Here is a 23926-nt window from a genome sequence, read left to right on the forward strand (position 1 = left end):
TGCTCTAGACTTTGCATCTAATGCTTAGCATTGAGTATTGAAGTATAGTATTACACTTGGGGCTTATATACATTCAGCTTCAAATACGAAATGCACAATATTCAAATATGAAATAATTAGGGCAACAACTATATCTTGAGTGAATAATATTTATGATTCACTTATGTGATGACTATCTGATGCCCATTTAGTGCTACATGACTTGGAGATGTTATATCCATGATTAGAGATCATTTTGGGGTGATTAGGGTAATCGTTTTTCTTGGTTTTGATAGAGATTTGGTTGCTAGAATAACAGGGCTGAATGACATTTCGACTGCATATGCATTACGTTGTTGCATGGAAATTTTCATTGGGGGGAACGCCGGAGTTTTGTGAAGTCACTCGCCACAGGGACGCTTAGCGAGATGGGAGAAAAGGATGATGAAGAGTACTCAAGTTAAGGCCAATACATGGAGTAGAAGAATAAAATACATTAGTGGCAAGGTAAGTTGAAAGAAGTCATGTAAACGTTCAAACTTGCTTTGTATTTGGGAACAAGATACAAAGGAACAATCTTTCAAGGTAAGAGATCCACTCCATAGTATAAGCACAAAAATATAGAAGTAAAGTGGTATTTTAGAGAAGGTGAGGATAGAGGATATCACAATTGTATGATGAGATATGAGTATGTGAGAAAAATTTGATTTACACCATTTGGAAGTTTAGTACAATGATGAAACATCCTTGTTTTAATGCTTTGGAAAAAGTTATGAACTTGCTAAAGCTTTGGTCTTGTTGTAGCCTTATGTCGTCTTCATGTCCTTTGTTTATCTCTGCGAAGGTGATACTCAAAAAGCTTTTTCTTCATAGTGGTAAATCGCCATATACAAACAATCAATATAAGAGGCTGTTGAATTTTCAGATGCTAAAATATAGATCCTTAGAAGCTTTATTTGAATAGGAACATAACGGAAATTAGAAAATTGAACAAGAGGCCATATCCTTAGCTACAAGGAACTGTAATGAGTTTGGTTTCATATGTAGCTTATGAATCACAACGTACTCCAAGGCCTCACACCAAAGATGACCGACAGGTCCTATGAACGACACTCCGAAAGAGTGTGGTAGAAGGCGGCGATGGCGGTGAAGCTATAGACTCAGAATCAATGGATTGCACTACGGCGTAGCATGCTGCCCACATGATTCCCGATGTGACCTTCTTTGTCCAAAATAGCTTGACCGAGAGTCTTTGTCACCTTCAGTCTTCTCTCTTGTCAGTGTTTTCTTATGTTCTCCGCAGCTTCTTCCTCACGTTCGTGACATTCCATTACTACAGCTTCACCGCATCATCATTATCTCCATGTCCACGGTCAACTTTCCTGTTGTCGCTTTTACTTGCTACCCCATTGCAATCTTCGTCGAACCCTCCATTTGCATTCTCTGACCACCATATTGGTCAGCAGGTCTTCACCTTCATCATCTATCTCGTCGCCACCTTACGTCACGGCTATGCTATTGCTTTAGTTCCTTCTATGACCATTGTTGCAGTGTCTTCAGTCAAGCATCATCGATTGATTCTTGCCGTCGACTCCCTTATTTTTGTCCTTTCCTCACCTGCTGATTTCCATTGGCCTCCTCCTGCAATGACCTTTTTATACTAAAGAAAAACCATCATTAGCGACGCTTTTTTTCTCACGAAAAAGCTCGTGATTCACAGAAAAGCCCAAGAAAAGCTTATATTTTTATTGATAACATCAGCCTTTTTTTAAAAAAAATCAACCTACCTTTCCAGGCCACCGTCATCACTTTCGTTATCAAGCTTAATCAATCATTGCACTATTTGGACTATACTTCATCAATTTGGCTTGTAATGACCGTTTGCCCATATCATCTTTTCTCCCTCCTAGCTGATTAAGCCATAATCGAGAGCTAAGTAGCACCCCATTTTCTATCCTTAGATGACAAGTTTCCTAGGTTTATGTCAAGCAATCTGATGTGCCTCATAGGCAAGGAAACCTTTAAAGTTTAGCATCCCCTGCTGGTAGTTTGTCCAAGCAGAATCCCTTTTCTTGAAAGCTTTTATGTCTGATCTTAATCCGTCTTAATTCAGTCCAATTCATGACATCAAATTTTGAGGGTATACATATTCAGGAAGAATGTTGTAGAGACCCAATAGCACCGTATACACTCAATATGGTTAATGTAAGCCCTTTTCACAAGATCAAAAGATCGACAAACTCTCAACTTGTGAAGCAAACTACTTTGCAACCCCCTCAAGATCACTATTACAAATGCATGTTTACAAGCGAAGCCAAAACACAAGCCTATACTGTCCAAAAGGCATTGAATTGAAACTTCCCATTTGCATCTAATATAGCATGGCTCAAGGCTTTCTCATCAAATGGTGAATCCTCATGACCTTTAGGGCATGCATACTTTAATGATGTATAACCAAGTAAACAATACTCCACACAAAATTATGAATGTACTGAAAGAATGTGCCTTGCCTAACTACTCGTGTTCGTATGTCATGCAAAAAAAACATACACAACAAAAAATAAACTCATAATGATGCTGAGTAAAGAGTCCAAAATCTTGGAAGAAAACTCCGCCCTTAGGTTTGAAGAGGTAGACGTGCAGCGTCACGACATCCGGCCCCTCCAAACTTGCACATCCTCTGGATGGGCCACAGCTACCCATCCTCATCAGTGCCAACCTCGACGGTCAATGCAATCTCTTGATCTTCTATAAAATCATCTTTAATGTCCACATATTCGTCTTCTTTCTTGGTTCTAGTCCATCAAAAATAGCATCATCCAACTCCTCGGCTACATAGGTTGTATCATCTCTTCTCTTGAATAGTTTGATTTTGTTCCTGCAATTAGAATTCACAAGGCCGTACCATCAAGCTCTGCCAAGGAATATGTAGCATTGTCATGCACATGCTACACTAAATAGGGCCCAAACCATCATGTGGAGACCTTGCGGATAGCACTATACTAGTTATCTAGACTGATGTCATAGACCAATACCCAATCTCCCTCTTTAATCTCTTTAGGCCTCAATCTACATTTGCTATCAAAGTGGTCTTTGTTGTGAATCCTAGACTATTTGAGCTTTTGAATTGCTCTTTCAATATCTTCAGGTATTCTTTTTAACTGAGGAATACGAAGAGCCAAAAGATCTTCTCTAGTCATCTCTTCTTGCTATCACAGTAAAGCACTCCAAGTAAGTGTGCGAGTCTTTGTAGGCATGAATGGCTTTTGCCCATACATCAACTTAGCTGGTATATATGATGTAGTCACACTGTGAGTAATGCAATCAGCCCACAAGGCATAAGGCAAAACCTTACTCTCGAATCCGTCCACCGCATGCTTTGGCCAAGGCTTTTACAATTGGTAGATGGCCTTTTTTGCTCTTCTTGTTGCCTTCTAGATAATATGCCGAAGTCAAAGCAAGTTTAATGCCAAGGTGAGAGAAAAACTCCCTAGCTGCATCAACATCCAACTCACCTCTATCTATAGTAACTTTTTCAATACATCCATACCTGTAAATGACATCCTCCAATAGAAACTTACAAACGAGTGAAGTAGATTTCGTTCGTAATGCTCTTCCTTCCACTTGATTTGTGAGATCTTCTTGTGCCAAAACAATGTAGCGCATTTGCAACCAACATGCATAATAATCAAATCAATAACCCACTTATAATGAATACCTACCATGTAGGTAGGATGAAGCTCATCTCTATGCCTCACTGAAGAGAACAATTGACAATCAGCTCATGTCTCAACAAAATGTGAGATATCTCTATACATGCCTCTCCACCAATAAGGCTCTTTGATCTTCTCATAGGTTGCCCAAACAGCTCGATGCCCATCCCAAACACTTTCATGGAAGTCTTTCATGATCCACACCTGTGAGGATCTATCACAAACAATCAATGGTTGTCCTCCTCGATTTTGTGGATGCTTCCAAAGTAGTCCATTTCGCAAGAAGAACCAATAGCTTTTCTTCTAATCTTCTTGAAGTCTGCATCAGTCCATCCATCTTATCTAGACGTAGTATTCAAATAATGACCAATCTACAAATACTCTCATGTATACAAAGTTTCATCAAAGCTTTCCAAAAAACAGACTCATGACAAATATGATTAACATGCATGGCTAAAAGATCAGTCCCATCATCAGCATCCTCAATGCAAAAAAAATCCATATCATCATACCTCACTCGTGAAAGCATATCAGCTACTACTAGGTTGTCTTTACTCGCTATGTGCCTGAACTCAGGATTCATGGATTTCATGTATCCAATCTACCTAAGCATGGCAATATCTAGAGTAGAACAGCTCATGATCATACCTAGAAGAGGCAAACAATCAGTCTCGACTACCACAACAGCTCCAATGAAGTACTCTCTGTCATTCTTGAGAGCCGTGAAAACTCCTAAGAGCTCTCTTTTAACTTGTGGATACCTTCATTGCCGCTTGTTCAGGACTTTCACCCCAAACCAAATAGCATACCTATTCCCATTTGCATCATCTTGGCCAATAGGCCATCCAATGCCGATAGGACTAGTATCAATAGTAAAAACAATAGGTCTCCCACACTCATAATTTCCCTTTCAAAGAGTCGGAGTAGCTCTCAGTAATTTCTTCTGTTTCTGCATGACTTTAGTGTGTTCTATCTCCCAAGAAAAACATTACCCTTCTCTTAAGAGCAGGTAGAGATCATCTGTTATATAAGCAAAATAAGGAATCCAAATAAGATAAAACACACAAGCTCTAAGAAACCTGCGAACCTCAAAAGTAGAAGAGCAAATCTCCGCAATCTTCTCTGTGGCATCAACCTTCGCAGGAGAAGGCTTCCTGCCATAATATCCGCACATATGTCCAACAACCAAAAATTCTCTAGCTCCAAAAATAGACTTCAACCTTGACAAGGTCAAATTCACTTCTTCTAGTCTGCAAATAATCCTCTCAACATCTCTAATATGAGAAGCCACAAAGAACCTGCATCCATGGCCATCTAAAGATTCATCTTTTCCTTCTTCCAAACAACCCTTGATAGGTAGATCATCAATGAAAGGCATAGTAAGCGCTCAAGAAAAAAATCTCAAAGAACCTTGTTTATCTCATTCATCATATCAATAACCAAATTAGTAGCCCATTGTGGAAGCGTACACATTGGGACAAGGCCTAAGGATGTCTTCATTGTAGTCAAATCTCTGTTTTCAAGGGCAAGCTAGAACTGATCATATCTAGAATAAAGATTGCTGAGTGAATAGATAACACGTCTAGCAAAAGCTTCAAGGAACTCATCCACAATAGGTCCATCACCAACATTTTGAATAGTGACCTTGTTTACTAGATGTAGGTCCTATATGAATCTGAATGTCCCATTGTTCTTAGGAATTATGAACCACGTGTTGGAATATGGAGCTAAAGATGGCTTTAAAATTTCCATCCTGATTCACTCATTCAAAAGCTCTACCAATTTCGGCAAGTGAGCCCTCGGTACAGGAATAGACCATAGATTCCAAGGGACATGCGGAATGGTAAAAATAACCATAGACGTCACAACCCTAGGATCAACGCATCCAATCTCATGTGGAAAGAAAGCAAAAGCTTTTTCATGTCTGCATAACATCTCTTCAAAACATCTTACCTCTTCATTAGGAAGTAGAAAATCTTCAGCCCAATCTTCATCTCTTTCAATGTCTCAGCTGAAAACTTATGTCCAATACCTGCAAGATCTCGCAAAGGAGGTTGCATAGCAACTCTTCTAATCACCGCATCACTATCTAAAGGTAGAGGTCCTACAACTGGTCTAACCTTCTTGTCAACTGTCCTATATTTTGTTTGAACTCTAGCTTCATTGCTACAACTTGCAAATTTCACCCCTTGATGAAAATATCCTGGTAAACACAAATTTTGCTGTCTACAAACAGCAACACCCAAACCTTTTTGCTGAAATATGTCAGTAGAGAATACTTTTTGTTGAGAATCCTTAGCACCCAAATCCTTTTGAAGCATGAAATTAGAAATTTCACAATACATCACCAATGGTACCTAGCAAAAATCTAGCTCTCATGCTAGAAGAGGGGAATCCCTCAAAGAATCCTTATTTCGTTGATGATTGATACAAACGGTCATGAATTGGATAGCTCTCTTTCCATCCTTGCTTCGGATCCATGCAAAGGCAGACCCATCATCCATAACCTTAGTCTCCATCCGAGACTTAGTAATAAATGGCTGCCCCAAAATAATAGTATAAGAACAAGAGTTTTGTACAAAGAAATGATAAGACTCACCCACATCTCCAATAGAAATCTTCAGATTTGGACAAGCAACATATAAATCTCCTACAGTGTTGTTGGCCGTACGCATGTGCCAACCATGATCCACATCAACTGGCCATCTACCAGTATCATATAAACCTCACACAATTAAATTAATCTTGGAACCATGATCCAAAAGAGCAACACAAGGAGTCTCAGTCTCACCAAGCTTGACGACAGTTTTTGTAGTCACATGAGCCCAGTGACTTTAAGAAAAATGGCTACAAGGCACCAATCTAGGCACATCTTCACTCTCATCATATTGTACGGGCTGAAGTAAAGGATGAAGAGACTTACATAGAGCTCCATCTGTAGACTCCTCAATAGTATTCTCTTTAGAATCAATCTCCTCAATCTACAACCCATAGAGAAATGCCTCGACAACAACTAAAGCCTCTTGATGGATCATATCATGTGTCAGCTCTTAAATAATTTGTTGTTTTCTTTTTATGATGTCAATGATAAGGTCATGAAATTGTCTCTTGGAAATCCCCAAGACTTCTCTAAGTGTAAATTCAATTTTGCAAATAACAATTCGATCCTCAAGTACCTTTTCCAAGTTTGTGGATGTCTGGATGTTGGAAAGCAACCTGAATCCTTTGTCTTTGGGGCCTTCTGGTCTTCTTGTAGTTTTGGCTTCTGTACATCGGCCATACTCTGCTTTGGTCTTGAAGAAGAAGGCTAAAGACTTGATTCACCCCTCCTAGTTGCTCTCTCTTTGATCCTTCAGGTTGATCATCATCTTTTTTGCACTTTTCTTCAATAAGTGCTTCAAATCCTTGAGATTTTGCAATGTAAGCATAGATAGAGAAGACATCTACATGATCATTTGCTCTAGTCCCCTTTTCTAATTGCATCTCCTATTGATGAAAGTTCGAAAGATGAAGCTTTACCTTTCTTTTCTACATGTAGTGCATAAGACCATAAAGGAGACTTATCTTTTGGAAACTGCTCTAATTGAAGAACATAAGCAACAACTTCTCTTGCTACTTCTTGCTTCACATAAGAAGAACGTAAGAGAGATTCCTCCAATAATTTCTTCATATCTCCTTTGCTGAATCTATATCTCCAAAAGATATCATCCTTTCCTTCCACACCACCAACTTCAGTCTTTTTTCCTATTCAAAGTCTTGATAGTCCTTATGCTCATGGTCTGGACTATTGCACCATATGCAATGGCGAACATTATCATTTCTGGAAGAATTCATAGGTGTAGAAGAGTATGGGGCAAAAATTGGAGCTGGGTTAAGTGGTTGTGGTTCTCTTCTGGTCATCTTTATTTGAAGATCTTTCAAGTTCTTTGAAATTTCTTCCACCATGTCTTTGACAGTTGGTTTGGTAGATGGTCTGACAAACCACAGTAGGAATAGGCATAGACATAGGCATAGACATGGAATGAGAAGTAGGAGAAGAAGTGGAAGGAGCAACAAGAGAAGTAGGAGAAATTGAGGTAGGAGAAGAAATCGCTAGAGGTGTTTGCATAGTGTTCTGTAAGTGAGCCTTCCGTCTTTGCCCCTTCGTCAATGTGGAAACTACATCAACGGCATCTTACTAATCCATCTTCAATCCCAGAGGCTGCATATTGTCTTCAAGAAGCTCTCCCAACTTGTCCTAAAGTGCAGGATCAACTGCCTACAATAATAACTCCACTTTCTCCGAGTTTAGGGCTCTTTGCTGCTCAAGTATATCCAATTGGTTGTAATGTTCTTCAAATTCATGCAATAACTCGAAAGAAACAAGTCCTTTGTTGGGCTGATAGACCCATTCTCTGAATGTCTTCTGAGTAGTAATACCATAATCCTCCAGAAAATATTCATCTTTGAGTGCCTTCTTGAAGACATTCCAATTTGAATCTTGCACAAATAAGTTAGTCACTCTAACCTGCAAAGCAGGTGTAACAAGCCGTAAGAAATAGTTGCTCCAATTGGTAGGAACTCAAAAGAAGCGAATCTGGATTCTAAAAGTTTTAAGATAAGCTGAGACATTCCAGACATTAAATAATTTGCATTCACTTACCATGGCCTCGATCACTCTGGTTACTTCATGTATATGCTCTTGTCCTTGATGTAGCATTCGTTGTTGATCCAATTTTTACTGCCAATTGTTACTAATGAAGCTACTGCTGTTGTTGCACAGATAACTACATCTGTTGATTCTGCATCATAATGACTAAAGAAAGAGTTTGCAAAAAATTATTCATCTCATCGGTCGAAAAGGAAGAATCACTCGATGATGAACTGGGTGGAGTATTCGAAGAGTGTCCCATCTCAATATCAGAAGCAACGCTTTCACATCGGGTTCACCAGATATGTCGGATAACGAAATTCATGCAGGGGGGGGGGGGTTTCGTGAATTCACTTACCACAGGGACTCTTAGAAAGATGGGAGGAAAGGATGATAAAGAGTACTCAACTTAAGGGCAATACGTGAAGTAGAATAATCAAATACATTAGTGGCAAGGTAAGTTGGAAGAAGTCATGTAAACGTTCAAACTTGCTTTGTACTTGGGAACAAGATACAAAGGAGCAATCTTTCAAGGTAAGAGATCCACTCCATGGTATAAGCACAAAAATATAGAAGCAAAGTGGTATTTTAGAGAAGGTGAGGATAGAGGATATCACAATTGTATGATGAGATGTGAGTATGCGAGAACAATTTGATATACGTCATTTGGAAGTTTAGTACAATGATGAAACATCCTTGTTTTAATGCTTTGGACAAAGTTATGAACTTGCTGAAGCCTTGGTCTTGTTGTAGCCTTATGTCATCTTCATGTCCTTTTTTTATCTCTGTGAAGGTGATACTCAAAAAGATTTTTCTTCATAGTGGTAAATGACCATATACGGACAATCAATATAAGAGGCTATTGAATTTTCAGATAGCAAAATATAGATCCTTAGAAGCTTTATTTGGATAGGAATATAACGAAAACTAGCAAATTGAACAAGAGGCCATATCCTTAGTGACAAGGAGCCGTAATGAATTTGGTTTCATATGTAGCTTATGAATCACAACATACTCCAAGGCCTCACACCAAAGATGACCGACAGGTCCTATGAATGACACTCCAAAAGAGCATAGCAGAAAGGTGGTGATGGTGCTGAAGCTACGGACTCAAAATCAATGGATTGCGCTACGGCGTCCCTGCTGCTCACAGGATTCCTGAGGTGACCTTTTGTGTTCGAAACACAAGGAACTTTAGACACTAAACTAGATGGTAAATAGCCTTATAACTAGTAAATACACATTTTTTTCTAGTTAGTAACTAGGGTTTTTTAAATTGGAACTAGGTTTTTAATTTTACTGGATAGATGTGAAGCTATAACTAGTAAAATAAGTGTCTATATGGTAAAGTAAGGCAAATTTCTATATATCACCTAATATAGCCATGTTTATTGGATAAAATTATGAAGCTATGGATCATAGGATAATGTGCATGCATAGTAAATCAAAGCAAATTTGTATAGAATATCTAACATAGTTATGCTTATATAGTCATGTTAAGTAATATACATCACAATTGATAGGCCTAACCATCAACCATGTAGTCAATCTCAAATAAGACAATGTCGATACACACTTGTAATGGATATGTCTGTATGCATCCAAAATGTACATGTGCTATAAGATACATTTGTGCATTTTGATAACTTTTAATTCTTACTCACATAGCACAAATAGTTTACACATCCATAAATAAAATATTATTTTTAACAATATAAATATTTCCTTGTCACATTAAAACAAAGAAAAATATCATTCAATTCAACTCAATGCCATGGCTCTAAATCTTGAAATTCCCCTCAAATCCCCCTGAAGTGTGGGATATACCTAGCATCCATACAAGCACAAATAGTTATCAAAAGTTATTTGAGCCCCTTACAAACAAGGAGCATATCCATCCATTAGCAAAATAGAAACAGTTCAAATTGTAATAGCCTTTTCCTTAAATGAAAGACATAGAACCTCTTGAGTATGATGAAAATTGAAGAGGGGAGCTCTCAATAGATAGTCAAGGCACATGGTCTATTAACTAGGGTAGTTGTATTAAGTTCATTAAAAAAGCAACATTTCCTACCAACATGTGGCATATACTCTCACTTTCATGCATGTAGCATATTCAGGGGGTGAACAAGGAGTAAGAGATGATGGAACACATAGCACTAACATAAAGCAATAGAAGCAAGACAATGGGATGGAGATGGATTATGCTAACATTGTCGTTGCTAGCATAAACATGGAAGAGCTAGAGAAGAAGATGTGGGGTGACAAAAAATGTTTCAATGAGAATTAAAAGAGAGTCACAATAGAATTTGGGGACCAAGTGCTATATGCATGAGTGGCATCCTTGTTGCCATGCATTCGGCAAAGCAATGCTAAGTATTCTCTATGCAACATGTACATGTATTTTAAGGGAAGGTCCCCCTTGAGGATGAGTTTGCTAGATTGTTTTGGCTCACCTATGGATCAAAGTGGTGCTCACATTGTTTTGCTTGCCATTAGACTTCTTTTGGGTCTTGCTTTCATCTAAAGGAAAAAGAGATTGGGTTTTGGGTTCACGTGTTTGGCTTAAAGTGAGCCTTAATTACATGCTTCCATGGCATCCTGATTTTATTCCTGAGGAGGTCTTGCAAATTGAATGTCCAATATGGGCTAGTTTTCATGGACTTCCTACTTTGCTAGATGGAGAAGTAATGTGCTAGTAGAAGTGCTCTATGTTCTTACAATAATATCAACTAGTGGAGCAAGTGACCTCTTATACTTTGGGATAAGAGGAAGAAGATCCTTGACATGCTCCAGATTTTTGATCCTAATGGGATTGAGTTGTTGGTCAATGTCAAATTCTCCCTCTTCTTGGATACATGCTTCAAATGCAAAGAAGATGGGTGCTTTGCAATGGAATGCCTTGAGATAAGAAGAAGCAAAGGAAAAAATAGTGGAGATAAGGAAGAACTTCAAAAGAAGCAAAAAGGAAAAAACATAGGTTGAGAAGGGTAAATTCAAGGAAACAAACAAGCCTCAAAAGGAGGAACCTAAGGAGAAACCTAATTATCAGTCTAGAGATGCTGAAGTTAAAGCGGGATGGAAACAAATAATTTCAACCACCAAATTCTTTGAACTCTAATGGAGGTAAGAAATAAAAAATTTCCCTTTAAAAGCTTCTTGCAAATGTTTTGTTGAGGCTAATTTGCTATTTTGGATAATGGAGGTTCGAACAAAGATATAATGTTAATTAGTTGGCTCACTATGATCTCTTAGAATGTGAGGTGCTTAGGAATTCCATCCAAGAAGGATGTGTTTAGTAGGAGAAAGAAATGGAATCCCCTCTCTTTCAACATCTCCTTTCTAAAAAGGGAAGGATTCAACTTATAGCTGAAGGATGCTTGGAAACAAACCAACAATCCAATGTCTAATCCAACGTAGAACTAGACGAGATCCATTGCTATCATAACTGAGATTACCAATATGTATGGCAAAGATCAAGATTGACTTCAAAGAGGGTTGCATGTTAGTAGTTAGCAATGTAGTGAGTATATTATTATGACTCTTTCTAAGTGTTCTAGTAATGGGATGTTTTATCAAATTCTCAAAGAAGTGGAGCATTACATGGAGGATTTGCAAAAACATAAAGGGAAATGGTATCTTATGGGATTGGTTCTTCAACCAATTAATTTTATGAATTGATGAAGCAAAAGAAGCAACAAGAGTTCATCACTATGACAGATGATGGAGGAGGAATAGTGGAATTTATGTAGGGATGTTTCATCCTCTTTGGAATGTATTTGTAAATGGTCTATGCTTAGGTCCATTTGAGGTAAAGATGTCGATGCCAAAGGGTGTCCCATTGTCCCATTACTCTTCGCTACCATAATCACCAACCCTTTGCTTAGGAATTTGGATTTGAAGGTGCAACATGGAGTAAGCAAGGGGCTTCCTATACCATTAAGAAGACACTTGGTCTCGCAATTCTTTGCCAACAATAACTTACCAATGTGCAAGTAGAGAGGCAACTAGTAGATGTATTTGATGAAAGTGTATGAAAGATTTCTAGAGCTATCTGGGGTTGTGACTAATGTGAGCAAAATCAAGCTTATTTACCTAAGATTGAATGAGTTAGCAAATTTGCTAAGGGATCTAGGCTTCCAAGTAGCAAAATTAGAGCTGTAGTTGCTTGATTCTAAAGAATTTGGGCGTTTTCAAGATTTTTAGCATCATACCTTAATTACTGAGCATATGATGGAGGAATTTATTTGATTATCTTGTACATTATGTATGTTGTGAGTCAAGTAACATGCAACAGTGACCAAAAATACATGCACAAGAAAGGCCTAATTTTGGTATCATGAATCCAGTGAGATTAATGAAGGTTGAAGATCCATAGCCTAGATTATCATATAAGACAGTAGAAGTGAAGTAGAACTCTTGTTTCACCGTGGAGAAAGAAAAGCTTTCCCTTTAAAAGCTTTCTTGCAAATGTTTCGTTGACAAGACTATTTTTCTATTCAGGATTATGGAGGCTCAAACAAAGTTACAAAGTTAATTAGTTGGCTCTCTATGATCTCTCGGAATGTGAGGTTCCTAGGAAGTCCATCTAAGAAGGATCGGTTTAGTTGGAGAAAGAAATGGAAGCCAGTCTCTATTTAGGTTCAGCGCCTCCTCTCTAGAAAGGAAAGGATTCAACCCATAATTGAAGGATGCTTGGAATAATATGATAAGGTCTTAAGTTCTTATCTACCCAGTCAAAAAAGATGGTAAATTGCAAAGCACTCGACAGATAAAAAACTCCATAACTTGGAAGTTAGCTTAATACTCTTTTAGTGATAGTCATTAAGTTGAATGTTTTTGCATCTACTTTGTAAAGTTGTTTTTATGGGCTAACTTGGAAGTTACCTAAGTGCCCTTTTAGTCCTCTCCATTGGAGTAAGGAGGCCCGAGTTTGTGAATTGTATTGGTTCCCCCACAGCCTCTAACTCTTGCATAAGAATTGAGTGAATTACTTTCACACAACTTTTCAAATCATAAATGAGGTTGGAAAAACTTAAAGCTTGAAATGAATAATAGGGAAATATTAAAAGATGGAGTGCCATCAATGTTATGCAAAAAATTAAAAGAGATATGTTCGAGATAATAATTAGGAATATTATTTGAGTCCTTGAATATTGATGAGTTAACTACACTTTTATAATAACATACCAACAATGGATCGTTAGGTTACTTGTTGAGATTTAAAGGTACCAATGTCAACAACTTGTGCTTAGGCATGCCCTTTATCAAGAGAGCATGCATGTGTTTGGGTTGGGATCTATATATGCTAGTAAGTTTATAACACTCCTTTACGATTGTTCATATCTATCATAGGCCAAGTAACATGCATGTGTTTGGGTTGGGGACTTAATTACTGAGCATATGATGGAGGAATTCATTTGATTATCTTGTACATTATGTATGCTGTGAGCCAAGTGACATGCAACAATGATAAAAAATACATGCACAGGAAAGGCCTAATTTTGGCATCATGAATCCAATGAGATTAATAAAGATTGAAGATCCATAGCCTAGATTATCGTATAAGACACTAGAAGTGAAGTAGGACTCTTGTTTCGTGCATTGTAACTAGGGCAATGGCCAACAATTAGAGAGGGATGGTCAATGCCAGCTTGAGTTGATCCAGACCACCTATAGGCGGATACACCTGAATTTGTGTGTTATCTTAAAGATAACAACTAAAAAAATTTAATGACGTCCTTTATGTAGTGACTAATGCTTGCAAATCTAAAGCCTAACATGCAATTATCTATATCTTTTTCTATCAAAATAGCTTGAAGAAATTCTAGTAAATGACTAAAGCATGTGTACAATTCTAGACCACTAGGAGGAGACTTAGCCTCATTGCATAAATTCATGTAATGCATTGTTCACCACATTGTCCTCTGAACATAGTCCCCTGGCATAGTCCTTTGAGCTTGGTTCATGTAGGCTATCTAGTACACTCCTCAACCTATCCTCTTGAGAAGCTTGGTACAAGTAGGTTGTGTGGTAATCCTCTTGAGAAGCTTGGTACAAGTAAGTTGTTTTGGGTTTCAATAGGCATCCATCTTAAGTAGTAGCTATGCCCTAGACTCTGATGTCAAGAAGCATATTAGACTCAACTTGGGAGTGTATTCCTCATGCATCCCTCATGCATCTGTAACATACTTTGCTTGATGGGAAATTAGGAGCACCTTGATATTAAGGACTCAAAGAAGATATATTCAAGAAATATACGACTTGAAAAGGAAGTCAAATGGTACAAAGGATCAAAACAATAAATTCAAAATACCTTATTCTCTATCTTCTTTATTTTAAATGCTAAGGAAAAATCATCATTAGGAGCATTGGGTAGGCCCAAAAAAAGATAATAGAGAATTCCAAAGTCATGGAGAAGAAAAGTCTGAGAAGATGGTTAGAAATTTTAAACTCATACGAAGAGGAATTCAAGGGAAAGTCATAGCTAGAGGTAAAAAGGTGATTCAAGCTAAGCATAAGAAACATTTGGAATTCAGGAAGAATGATGTGTTCCTCAAGCAGCAGTAGATGGAGTGGAGATCCATCTTCCCTAGGGAACATTGGAAGATATGGCAGAAATGCACTAGAAAAGTGTGGTCTAGTACTCCATAAACAAATTGAACACCCCTCTATGTAAGGTGTATATGCAGAAGCTAAACATGAAGGAGAGGCTCAATAAGTTTATAAAAATCCATGCATGGTGTGTCATGTGCCATCAATCTTGGGAGTCAATTCTCCATGTTCTCTGGCATTGCCTTGCAAGCAAGCTTTGTCTAAAAGAACGTGACAGGGTGGATTACAATTGTAGGCCTTAATGTAGAGGTTATGATGAAGATGGCATTGTTTGGGGACAAAGGTGTATTGGACAAAGACATATTAAACCTATGGAATGTCATCAGGGCATTAACATTAGCACCATTTGGGCCAATAAGAATTCTCAAATATGATCTACTATCTAGATAGACTGTAAGAGAAGTGCTTGCAACATGTAGAAAGATGAGGAGGAGAGAGCATGTCTTCAAACTGGGGGTACAAGCTCCTTAGAAAGACAAATTTTTGAAGCCTGTGGGAAGGCTTTGGAGCCCAATAGCATATTTTTCCATGAACCTCAAAATACTAACCTTCACATTAAAAGAAGGAAAGAGAGAATAGAGTTCTCTTTTTATTTTCACAACAGCGCGGGCACTCATTCAGACTGTGCATAATCAAGGGCTAACAATGGGGCAGGGGCTCTGCCACTACATGCAACAATATTGCACATGAAGTAGATGAAGACCATTATCGCGTCCATCGACCTTGTGATAGGTCCAGCGTTGACTGTCGTTTGAATACTGTGGAGCAGTTTCTTGGCATGAAGAGGGCTCATCATGGCAGACACACGAGAAGATTGAGGGCTAGAAGATATACAGTCCACCGGATGCTTATCTTGCTTAATTAATTCAGCACATCGAATGCCCTATCTCTTATTAGCCATCAGACCTTATTAGCCAGAAGATATACAGGTATATTTTGAGCATGTACGATGGCTTTTGATAGTCTTTATGTTTTGTAACTTTTAAGATTGAATGCTTCAATACAAAAAAGGGATCAATTTAATGGTAACTCTCAGGGCTTCCAACTGTTGAATCATTTAACAAGCGCAACACAATGCTGAAGTAGCCTTTGAAGATCTCAAAGAATATTTATTCCGCCACTGAGACCTTGCAATTGACACTAAATGAAAAAGTAGTGAAATCAAGAAAGCATGTGCCTATTGAATGCAGGAGAAAGCCCATGTGACAGTAGCGATGTCTTAAAATGGTAAGATATGAGGTTAGGATCCATGATGTTGGCTTAGAGGAATGGCTTGTTATTCAGGATGAATGAAAGATGCAGGCAAAATTAATGCCTACTCACAGTGATGGAGTGTGTCAAGGAGACATTGATCTTCACAAGTAGGTTGGAACCTACTTATGGCAGAGAACTCTTTAATCTACATTTAGGACTTGGGTTTTGTGTATGATCTTATCTGAGCAGGTACTATCTCCCAGTTACGTGTTTTATTGCTCAATATCAGATTCTCTAAGAATCTTCAAAAGCAGGGATTCTTTTCTTTGGGCTCTAGGAGAACCATCTAATGCTAGCCTTTGCAAAGAGGAGAGAGCAGTAGGAAGGATCAAGACAGATCTTTTAACTTCTCCTCCTCCATTCTTTCACAAAGCCAAGAGGACTGCAGTAGAGTTCTCCTTCCCTTTGGTGGACCCAAATGTTAACAGTTTTACCAGCAAATGTATGGACCTAGTCTTCCTTATAGCCATCACGCCCTCTGCACACGGTGCTAATATGGCCAACACTGCCAGGGCATCATCAGTTAAGTCTGCATTGCCATCAGTCAAGAGACTGACAAGCATTGGGATACCTCCAGCAACCACTACCTTAGGCTTGTTCCCTGCAAATATCGATAGACTGAATAAGGCTGTTGCTGCATCCTTCTTTCCTCTTGGACTCCCTTGCCTTAGTAGATCAACCAAAGATGAGGTAGCATGTGGGTGGTTCCCTATTGCAACCTTGTATTCATTCACCAGAGAAAGGCTGAAAAGTGTGGCAGCTGCATTCTCTCTGGACTCCATGTGTTGGCCGGTTGGTAGGACACTCACGATCGCATCCACAGCACCTGCAGCCATAATCAAGGCCTTGTTGTGATCATAGATGGATACATTGAGCAATGCAGTCATCACATTCTCTTGGGTTTGGGGGTCTTTGGAGGATAGAAGAGAAACAAGAAAGGGTATAGCACCCGCCTCTGCTATACATATCCTGTTGTGCTCACTACTCTTTGCCAGCAACCTTATTTCATAGGCTACCTGCCTTTGTATTTCAGGTGATTCTGTAGCTAATTTTCTCACAAGAAAAGAAGCAGTTGTCCTGGCATCTTCTAGAGCTGAATGAGTAATTGTTACATTGCTACGATCTGTTGCTTGGCAGTTCAAATTTATTTTGTCACCACATTCATTGCCAAGAGAGAGACTCTTTTGTGCACACCATTGGCTAATCAAACTTCTTAATGCATAATTAGGAATCAAGCTGACATGAAGGAGTATTTGCCCACTTTTGGGGCATGTTGAGTGGCTTGATTCGATCCACCTTGTTATTGAGCATCGGTCATATGTATGGCCAGTTGCCACCACCACAGGATCAGTCATCAGTCCAAGAGAGACTGGGCACCTAAATTCATCAGGTAGAATTAAATCCCTTGAATTTAAGTCAGCATCACTAATGTTGGCTATAGAAGCTTGATTGGCAATTTTATCTAGGTGTGGATTAAGGGCAGCTAAGTAGCAGTTTTTAGGGCTGCCTTGGCCATAGATGACACATGTGGCATACCACAAGAATGTGATCAGCTTGCTGATGGTTGATAAAGTAGCAAGTTTGCCTGTGTATGCTTGGTTATGTATCTCTTGTTCCAATAACCTGATCTCTTTATGGCAAGATCTGGTGTGATATAACTCCATAGCCTCGAGATGTCATGAATTGCAGACAGCAGCGCTAAACAAACTCTCTCGTCAGCTGCCTTCTTGATAATTTTCGTTCTCTTCAATTGTACATGAACCAATTCTATTTGCTCGCGGAGCTCTTCGGGTATGTCCATGAGCTGTAAGGGAAAGACATCCAAGGCCTGATCCATAGCTTCAGCAATTCTCTTGAGCTGATGAACAATGGCTTCGTTGTAGACTATCTGCCACATGCTGTTGCACTCCAAGCAATCTTTGAGTAAGAGTTCAGCTGTTCTAATGGTGAAGCTGAGCTGTTTAAGGCATATCAAAGATGATGAAGGCAGGGGAGCCTGGGAAATGCTTAATTCTTCAAAAAGCATGGTGAGCAGTTTAATCCTTCTCACCATCATTGATGTATTGCGCCGGTGGTGCACAGTAAATGGTCCAAAGGATGCTACAGTCTGAGACATGGTGATCAAGCCCTTGATTAAGGCCTGTGGATTGTTCAAATTAGCCATGGTATGACCTGTTGCCATCTAGTTGGGATGAGGCTCAAGTCCGCAATAAGTGGTCAGCAGGCCTGGAGGGATTGCAAAGTCTGCAATAGAGCTAGCGGTCTCTGAAATCAACAAGGACAATAGATTGCTGAACCGATCAAAGATCATCCTTCATATCCTGGACTCCAATTGCAGTGCCTTTTTAGGCACCGCCGCCGCAATGGAACTTCTGCAACAAGAGGTGGTGGCAGTTGTTGGCCCATAATCCACATCAGTTTCACATTTTGTTGCACATTTAGGTGGTTCCACACAAACCCCTCTGCTGTCATTTGCTGCAACAGATCCAGCTCTTTCAGAGTTTCAGTATCCATACTTTTCCCGAATAGCTCATACAGATTCTGTAAAAATGGAAGCAATAGCAGCATTCATGGGAAATTATGGCTGGAGGGAGGTGGTTGCTTTGTACATAGATGATGACTTAGGAACAAATGGAGCTGCAGCTTTGAGTGATGCACTTGGGTCTGTAGGAGCTAGGCTAGTGCAAAAGGAAGATTTTCCTCCAGATATCAACAGGACAGGTATTGGTAACATTCTCATAGAGTTGGCTGCAATGCAGACACGGATTTTTGTCGTTCATATGCCACAGTATCTTGGATTCATGCTCTTTTCTGAGGCCAAATATCTTGGTATGATGACTGCTGGCTATGTGTGGATTATAACGGACTCAATAGCTGGCGCCTTGGGCTCTACAGAGCTTGATACTGATGCTCTCAACACTTTAGAGGGTGTTATTGGGACAAGGGCCTATTATTCTAAGTCACCTGAATTCCTATCGTTTCTTTCCAAGTGGAAGAATTGGAGCAACAATTCTAATGGACCCCATATATATGGTCTGTATGCTTATGATGCAACTTGGATGATTGCTCATGCCTTAAATAGCTTTCTTAATGATGGTTTCAATTTCACTTTCAAAGATTTTACCATCCTAAGGACAGAGTCAAGGGGTACTTCAGAGCTTGGAAGGCTGAAAATCCTAAGTGAAGGACCACTGCTACGCACAAAAATCCTGCAAACAAAGTTTCCTGGAACTTCAGGTCTTATAGAAGTAGGTGTGAAAGGTGACCTTGTACGGTCTGAATTTGAGATTGTTAATGTGGTAGGATGGAAATTAAATGTGATTGGCCATTGGAACAATGCAACACAGCTGTCTGTCTCCTCTTCTGGTCACAGTAGAAATGCAAGTTTGGACGTCCTTGTATCCACAGCTTTTCAAAATGGGACATTTAACACCATTTCTCCCATTACACAATCATTGAATAGAGCAGCTGTCATATGTGCATCTACAGCACTAAAGGAGTCATCCAGCAGATAAATATCTGCATCATTGTAGACAGCCCTTGCGAGTTGAATTCTCTGCTTTTGACCCCCACCCATATTAAGACCCCTTTCTCCAATCTCTGTAAGATCACCAAAAGAGAAACTCTGAATGTCCTTTTCAAGAGCACAAGCTTTCAGTGTTTTCTGATATCGCACTTTATCATATGGCTTCCCAAACAGAATGTTATCACGAATTGTTCCACATTGAATCCAGGCATTATGGGCAACATAAGCAGTGGTGCCCACTACTTGAACATCTCTAGACAACTTCGGAATCTCTCCAAGGATTGCACAAAGTAGAGAAGACTTTCCTGAGCCAACAGCCCCACATACTGCTATCTTCTCACCAGCTTTGAATGCAATGTTAATGTTGCTCAATGTAGGTTTTGGAGATTCAGGATTCCATGACATGGTACAATCAGTGATTTTGATGGCGAACTCAGCAACACTGAGATTTAACCTCTGAACTGCATCTTCAGGCAGCTCATCATCCCTAAGAAAATTACCAAGCCTGTTCATGGAGACTGTGACTTGAATGTAAGCTGCCAAGATCCTTCATACCTGGTTTGCCTAGCTCCTTGGCTTCTCTTTCCCAACCCCCCCAAATGGCCATGGGAGGCCTTGTATTCATGATGTGTGATGTTAGCTTTCAGCTCCAGCTATGTTGTTGAGCCCTTGGTAGTTCTTCAATGGTTGTTAATAATACAATTAGCCACACTTTATTTTTCCAGAAAAGGCTGAAGTGATGGGTAGGAAAGTCTAAGACAAAGCTCGGGAAGGAATAACAGGGCAGGAAGCTGATGTATCATGTACAGAAAGCTATACACTAGGAAGGAGAGGGGTGGATAAGGCCAAGGATAAGTAAGGATGGGCACGTCAAGCTGGGAGGGGCTGCCTTATGATTTTGTAAAACAGTATTGATAGGTTTTTCTATGATTTTGTAGTATTAGGTGGTGTCAAGGTGTAACCAACTAAAAGCTTTGTCTGTATGAGTGTATAAACAATGAATTTGGTTTCTTTATAATGCTATTAGTATACTAACTCCAAAATTTGCAGTCATCATGTGAAGGATCGCAAGCTACAACTTTACATGGTGCTAATTTTAACTCTTCAAACAGGTTATGGCTGAGGGAGCAGCAACACATCATTTGAAGTTATTGATCCCTACATTGCTCAGGTACCAATTTTCACCAACAAAAATCTTAATTTTGATGCACAATCACTATCAAAACTTTTTTTAGGACAACAATTAACAACACAGTGCATGCCTTTCTCCTTTGAAGCACCCCCTATGGATTGGTACTTGAGTTCTCTTGAGACTATCTATGGATTGGTACTTTAGTTCACCTTGGATATTCAATTGCTAAGACCAATCTAACTTCTTGTGGAATTTGGCTTGCTTATAGGACATTTTTCATTGACATCATCATTTGTAATAATAGTATCAATGTTTAGCTAGCATTTGAGCAAATCAAGGCTTATTTCTTGTGAATATTTGTCTAATATTTTAGATGAAGCCTATGCGCACTTGAAACCTCACTATTGAGAGGCTTGTTCTATCTAGCAGCTTTTGCCTATGGAGTTAGAGTGGTCATGGTAGCATCTCTTCTAGACACGGGCAATGCCAACAAGGTGCTTGGAGGAGGGGAAGCATATCAAACCCTGGACTACCACCACAAGGTTTATGAAGGAAATCCATAGAAGATACATCTATTGCTACTTTGGTGCTCTTACATTAGATGCACCTCTTGCTACTTTGGTTGTAGCAAGCCCAATAAAAGGTTAGATTGGTTGAATTTGAGCTTGATGGATTTGTACGTTTCATCCACTATCTAACAACTTGCTAAAACGTTGAAAATGAAGAATGTAACTTGAGGGTTTTGATATCCTATTTGCATGTAGTGGTAAGCTAAATAAATTTGACTTCGTATGATACTTTAATATATTGGATTTCTATCTTGTGGGCAAACTCAACATTAGCATATGTATTTGGTCAACCTTATTGTTTGAGAGTGTAGATAGCTTTGCATATTCCCACAATGCATATTCTCACAAGAGTATGCATTGATTTGGATGGGCATTACATTTATCCCCATTAGTAAGTATGATACAATATGGTTCCATGAGCAAATAATTTAAATATCATTTCATTATTTGTCTTGTTGTGGATAGGACTACAGGGTTTGAAGCATACAACCAGTAGAGTAGATCTATGTTGTGGAGCTATGGGAGATTGCAGTGCTTTTAGGATCAAGGGAAGGAAGTTTACTAAAAATGGTAGGTCTTCTCTTGTTGCTTTGAGCTTTTTTTGCTATGTGCATGTTTAAGCCTTTTGATATCCTTGGTAATTGTAAACACAAAATGCATCTAGGGACAACATTGTGGGTGAAGCAGCAAGGATCTGCATTTCAAAAAAAAGGAAGGGAGGCTTAGGAAGAGCTAATAAGACTTAATTTTTTTAACGGTGGAGCAGATCGGAAGAGGATGACAACTCTAGACCTACCTTAGGTGCTCTAGAACATGGTGAAGCAAAGAGAATGTAGTGTTCAAGACAATTTTTTTAGTGGATTCAATCATAATTCTATTGCTAACAATACAACATTGTGAACAAATTGTGATTAGTTTTCTTAACATGATATATTAGTGTGATAATGGCTTGTATTAATGGTTCCGACCAGTTTTTTTCTATAGGAAAATTTTACTATATGTATGGTTTCAACTAGTTTTCTTATCTAGGAATATTTTACTAGATCAACTAGGAATTTTAAAAATTTTCTATATAGAAATATTTTACTAGATCACTAACTTGTAAAGTGTTCCACTTTTACTAGTTGAGACTTTTTCTAGATACTTTGATAAGTATCTAGAAAATTTCTCTTTTTTTACTATATGGAAAAGTGTTTAAAGTTCCTTGTGAAAGAGCTTGACCGAGAGTCTTTGTCACCTTTAGTCTTCTCTCTCATTGGCATTTTCTTATGTTCTCTATAGCTTCTTCCTCACATTTGTGACGTTCCATTACTACAACTTGACTTAGTCTTCATTATCTTCATGTCATTGTCAACTTTCCCATTGTCGCTTTTACTTGTCACCCAATGCAATCTTTGTTGAACCCTCCATTTGCGTTCTCAGACCGCCATCTTGGTCACGAGGTCTTCGCCTTCATCATCTGTCTCGTTGCCACCTTACGTCATGACTATGCTATTGCTTTAGTTCCTTCTTTGACCATTGTTGCAATGTCTTCAGTTGAGAAACATTGATTGATTCTTGTCGTCAACTCCCTCCTTTTCGTCCTTTCCTCACCTCCTAATTTCCATCGGCCTCCTACAACAACCTTTTTATACAAAAAAACACAGTCATTAATGCGGCTTTCTTTCTCGCGAAAAAGCTCGTGATTGATAGAAAAGCTCAAGAAAAGCTTATATTTTTATTGATAACATCAGTCATTTTTTTCTGTCAACCTGCGTTTCTAGGCCACCGTCATCACTTTCTCATCAAGCTTAATCAATCATTGCGCTGTTTGAATTATACTTTATCAATTTGGCTTGTAATGATTGTTTGCCCAGATCACCTCGTCTCCTTCCTAGCGAATTAAATAGAAGATATACAGCCACCATCGTAGATCACAAATATCATAATTTAAATGTTATGCAATTTAAGAGGCATTAAGATATACATAAAAGCTTTCAAGGAAACCTTTGAAGTTTAGCATCCCATGCACGTAGTTTGTGCAAGTAGAATCGCTTTCCTTGAAAGCTTTTATGTCTAATCTTAATGCCTCTTAATTCAATCCAATTCATGACATCAAATTTTGAGGGTATACACATTCAAGAAGAATATTGTAGAGTCCCAATAGCTCGGGGAAGTTATGATATGTATATCTTCTACATCACGTGTTCAAGGCCTATTTATAAATATCATTATCTATGAATTTTTCTTGAATAAAACTAACCCTTTTCTATTCAATCTTTAAATAACCAATTTCTATTATACCCTTATGTATGTAAAAAATATATAAAAATGGTATTTTAAAAATACATTATTCTGAACCTAGGTGATACACACATATATCCATGTGTAACTTACCTAAGCCCAATTGCACCGTATACACTCAATATGGTTAATGTAAGCCCTTTGCACAAGATCAGAATATCAGCAAACTCTCAAATTGTGAAGTAAACTACTTTGCAACCCCCTCAAGATCAATGCTAGAAAGAT

The 23926-nt window shown here is 38.7% G+C and overlaps 1 long non-coding RNA gene and 2 pseudogenes across 2 annotated transcripts; 2 read left to right on the top strand and 1 right to left on the bottom strand.

Annotated features, from left to right (window-relative positions):
• The first annotated feature begins 15588 nt into the window (after positions 1 to 15588).
• On the top strand, positions 15589 to 22347 carry LOC148030978 (uncharacterized). 2 transcript variants are annotated; one of them, XR_015691833.1, is made up of 5 exons: positions 15589 to 15866; positions 20830 to 20888; positions 21279 to 21492; positions 21884 to 21988; positions 22083 to 22347. It is a non-coding gene; the product is annotated as an uncharacterized LOC148030978 (long non-coding RNA). The 2 variants fall into 2 exon arrangements; XR_015691834.1 differs by having other exon boundaries at positions 22185 to 22347.
• On the bottom strand, positions 16404 to 18355 carry LOC148030979 (U-box domain-containing protein 1 pseudogene; annotated as a pseudogene).
• Positions 18408 to 19955, top strand: LOC148030980 (glutamate receptor 3.3-like; annotated as a pseudogene).
• Positions 22348 to 23926: the final 1579 nt, after the last annotated feature.

The sequence above is a fragment of the Lygodium microphyllum genome, chromosome 9, assembly GCF_053477565.2.
Source record: "Lygodium microphyllum isolate KBCC chromosome 9, Lygodium_microphyllum_v1.1.10, whole genome shotgun sequence".
Classification (NCBI taxonomy): Eukaryota; Viridiplantae; Streptophyta; class Polypodiopsida; order Schizaeales; family Lygodiaceae; genus Lygodium; species Lygodium microphyllum.